Source organism: Amblyraja radiata, chromosome 12 (genome assembly GCF_010909765.2).
Source record: "Amblyraja radiata isolate CabotCenter1 chromosome 12, sAmbRad1.1.pri, whole genome shotgun sequence".
Lineage (NCBI taxonomy): Eukaryota > Metazoa > Chordata > Chondrichthyes > Rajiformes > Rajidae > Amblyraja > Amblyraja radiata.
Window position 1 is genome coordinate 8420572 of NC_045967.1, and position 5004 is coordinate 8425575.

Below are 5004 nucleotides of genomic sequence, written 5' to 3' on the forward strand. Positions count from 1 at the left end.
CTGCTGAGTTTCTCCAGCATTCTTGTCTACCATGGACATAAACTGTCCACCCTATCTATGCCTCTCATAATATTACATAATTCTATCAGGCATCAATCCAGCATCATTCAAGTAAACCTCATCTGCACCTTTTGCAAAGTCGCAACATCCTTCCTGTAATTACGTGACCAGAACTGCACACAATACATGCAGCCTTTTCAAAGTGCCATAAAGCTGGATCATGACTTCCTGACTCTTCAACTCAATGCCCTGACCAATGAGGGCAAGCATACTGTAATGGCAATTTCAAGCTTTTCCAATGTCCAACTTTCCATTGCCATTAGTCCACGGGTAGGTGGGAGTGATTGTACGCAGACAAGCTCAAACAGATCTTCCAGTCGTTATTACCAGCTTAATTAATTCTTTATTGAAGTAGTTGTACAGACAAAAAGGTGAATATGCCAGACTGTCATTATTCTTATACAAATTGTAGCTTTCCGTTCTTAATATCTGGTAAGAACTGGATTCTCTCCGAATCCTGTTGCTGGTCTGATCTGGCCACTCCCTCCCCTGGTATGATATATGTAACGTTCATCTACATATCAAAAGTCCAACCCCAAACGTTCAAAATAATACAGCTAGAAATATCTAGACAAAATAATATAAGATGCTACCAGTAGAATGTAGAGCTAATAGGACGATGTTTCAATCCCTGTAATAAGTCGACACTCTTGCTATTTGCAGTGGGATTGGAGTGGTGAAAGGTAGGGTAGGTACGTCATCGGGGTCATCAGGTGGGCACCCTCCTTCTTTGACGTTTCATTTATAAGCCCACAACATCTCCAGAGGGCTCAACGGTGATACCTGGCGTCCCAGTTACACCCCCCTCAATTCCCTACCCTCCTGTCTTCATCTTGCAGTCCAATTATTGTCTCTCCTTTTGATCCAAATCCAATAGCTGCTTTTTTCTGCAGAATTTGATAATGACTTGATTGCTTGTTGGAGGGAGAGACCCCTCACCCCCATTTTCTTTAATAGCCTGGTCAAGATGTAACAATAAATCCCCTGCATCCCACTTTGACAGGGAAAATCTTGGTCTTCCAGCCATTCTGGGAAGCTTCAGTTGCCAGTTCAGAATACTTGGTCTTTTTCCTCTCATAAGCTTCTTCAACACCATCTTCCCATGGAACTGTCAATTTCACAACGTATGCCAACTTGGCTGTTGTGGACCACAGGACCATGTCTGGTCGGAGTGTTGTTGCCACAATGTCTGGGGGAAACACAAGCCTTTTTTCTAAGTCCACTTCCATTTCCAATCCCGAGCAGGCTGCAGAATGCTTGCATCCATTGATGTTATAGAAACATAGAAACATAGAAAATAGGTGCAGGAGTGCATTTGGCCCTTCGAGCCTGCACCGCCATTCAATATGATCATGGCTGATCATCCAACTCAGTATCCTGTACCTGCCTTTTCTCCATACCCCCAGATCCCTTTAGCCACAAGGTCCACATCTAACTCCCCCTTAAATATAGCCAATGAACTGGCCTCAACTACCTTCTGTGGCAGAGAATTCCACAGATTCACCACTCTCTGTGTGAAAAATGTTTTTCTCATCTCGGTCCTAAAATATTTCCCCTTTATCCTTAAACTGTGATCCCTTCTCCTAGACTTCCCCAACATTGGGAACAATCTTCCTGCATCTAGCTTGACCAACCCCTTAAGAATTTTGAAGTTTCGATAAGATCCCCTCTCAATCTTCTAAATTCTAATCAGTACAAGCCGAGTCTATCCAATCTTTCTTCATATGAAAGTCCTGATATCCCAGGAATCAGTCTGGTGAACCTTCTCTGTACTCCCTCTATGGCAAGAATGTCTTTCCACAGATTTGGAGACCAAAACTGTACGCAATACTCCAGGTGTGGTCTCATCAAGACCCTGTACAACTGCAGTAGACCCACCCTACTCCTATGCTCAAATCCTTTTGCTATGAATGCTAACATACCATTCGCTTTCTTCACTGGTGGTTTCTTATCTGGGGCTCTGGAGGTTAGCCTGCTGTTACAAATGTTGTGAAGTGGACATTTCCTGCCGATGTTGGTGGGGAAGCATTTGTGATCAAAAACAAAAGGTATGCACTATATGTTCCCAATGTTGGGCGAGTCCAGAATCAGGGGCCACAGTCTTAGAATAAAGGGGAAGCCATTTAAGACTGAGTGTGAGAAAAAACTTTTTCACTCAGAGAGTTGTGAATTTGTGGAATTCCCTGCAGAGGGCAGTGGAGGCCAAGTCACTGGATGGATTTAAGAGAGTTAGATAGAGCTCTAGGGGCTAGTGGAATCAAGGGATCTGGGGAGAAGGCAGGCACGGGTTATTGATTGGGGACGAGCAACCATGATCACAATGAATGGCGGTGCTGGCTTGAAGGGCCGAATGGCCTCCTCCTGCACCTATTTTTCTATGTTTCCATGTTGGCTTTTAAACTTTTTTAGTGATTCTTCAATCTTCTTCTTTGACTTTTTGTTTACTTCTTGGAGCAGGCATATCTTAGTTATAGGTCCTACCAATATGTTGCTCTTAGTCTGAAGTCATACTGTACGCACAAGTCCTTGGGCATCATGTATGATCTCCAATATTCTGCCCATTAGCCAGGAGCCTTGTGGTGCAGCTGAATCAACCACCAAAACGATGTCACCTGGAATAAAACTTCTTCTTACCCTCGACCATCGTTGTCGTTCTTGGATTAGAGGCAAGTATTCTTGTGTCCACCGTTTCCAAAAAAAGGTCTGCCATATATTGTACCTGTCTCCATCTGCGTTTAATGTACAAGTCTTCCTTCACACAAAGTCCAGGTGGTAATATTGGCTTGGTCTTCAACAGAAGAAGATGGTTTGGTGTGAGTGCTTCCAGGTCTCCTGGATCATCAGAATTCTTGGTAATGGGTCGATCATTTAAAATTGCTTCAACTTCACAAAATTCACTTTGCAATCCTTCATCGTCCAGCACTTGTTGTTTAAGAACAAAGCGCAGCACATTTCGAACCATGCAAATCAATCGTTCCCAAACACCGACGTGATGGGATCCTGCTGGGGATTAAAGTTCCACCTTATCCCTAGCTGAAGCATAGCAATCTGGATCTTGTTCTGATTCAAGCCATTGAGTGCTTCTCTCAATTCTCTTTCCGCCCCGATAAAATTTGTGCCAATGTCTGATCTTAAAGGAAACTTGACCTCGTCGACAGATGAATCTTCAAAAGGCATGAGTGCAGGAGTCTGTGTCAAGTGTAGATGCAACTTCAAGATGTACTGCCCAGCTCGCCATGCAAGTGAAGATTACACCATACCTTTTAACTAAACCGTCCTCTCTTGATCCCTATAGGATCGAAGTAGTCTACTCCTACACCTGTAAATGGAGGCTTGTCAGGTAGAATCCTCTCCAGAGGCAAGTCTGCCATTTTTTGTTCGCCTACACACAACACAGTCTGTTATGACCTTCCTTGCAGCAAAGTTAGCTTTCATAATCTAGTATCTTTTACAAAGAGATTTCTTCCTCCATGTCCGAGCTGTTCATGGATATGTCGTAATGTATTTCCGGTCCTAATCTTACCCCGTTAGTCTGGTTCGGTAAAATACTGAATACAAGCACTGGATCAACTAACTTTATTTTCCAAACACAATCACACTACCTATACGATACCCAATCCAACAACGTGGGTCCGATCCTTGTCTCTACTCATTCAAGCCCTTCAGCTTTGTGCGAATAGACATCTCCAGATGGTCAGCGCGGTCCCAAGTGCTACCCCAGAAGATCGGCACACTCTCATGTGCTCTCCCCTCTTTTATAAACTCACGGACCCTTGGCGCGAAATACTTGGGGGGGGGGGGGGGTGGGGGGGGGGGGGGGGGGGGGGGGGGGTGGGGGGGTCAACCCATACAAGCCAATCATCAATAAAAATTATAAAGTACATTAATTGATAGTTCAGTGACCCAATCACAAAGTATCACATAACATTGTTTCTACAGTAAGCACTTAATGGGAAACAGTTTTATTAAACAAGGAAACATTTTACAAGGTATTGTAAAGAATTTGGGCAAGGCCTCTCACCAAGACCAATCACAAGTAACGGCACGAAGACCATGCAACATAGTTATCAACATTATTATAACCCCACCATCTCCTAATCAATCCTGAGCATGCATTTGCAGCAGGACTTAGCCCCCTCTGCAAAACCCTCATACATATTATCAATTAAAGGACATCTGGACATCAACCTGTACTCAACCTCTCCCCAGGACCCAGACACTCTGGAGCCATGATCCACATGGTCTTTGCAGCCTTTACAAAAGATGTCAAGCAGGTTTTGCAAATGCAGAAATACTCCATTTTATCAGGCACCTAAAATGCCCAATATCATAATTTTCTTCTTTTATCACACATGATAACAAATAATAATAATAAGACACGTTTCATGTTAAACAGCTTAACACAATGGCGATGTAATTTATCAGAACTCTAAGTAACATCCCGAGTTTGCATGGGCATAGTTTCATGACTTCTGACTGACAAGTCTTCATCTCCTGAGTTTGCATGGGCACGAATCCTCTTTGTGGATTTAAAGCAACGCTCTTTTTCTTTTTTTCTTATTTCTCATGATGTACATATAAGAAGGAACATAAGCCACAAAGGCAAATATATTTGCCTATATTTATATATTATAAACACGTCTATATTTCATATACACGTATTATATACATATGATACACCCACATATATAAATGTGATATAGATGTGTATAATTATAACATATATATATTTGCCTATATTTATATATTATAAACACGTCTATATTTCATATACACGTATTATATACATATGATACACCCACATATATAAATGTGATATAGATGTGTATAATTATAACATATATATATTTCTCTACTTTCTTATATACATATATATATATATATATATATATATATATATATACACACACACACACACATATATATTCATTATATATATATATA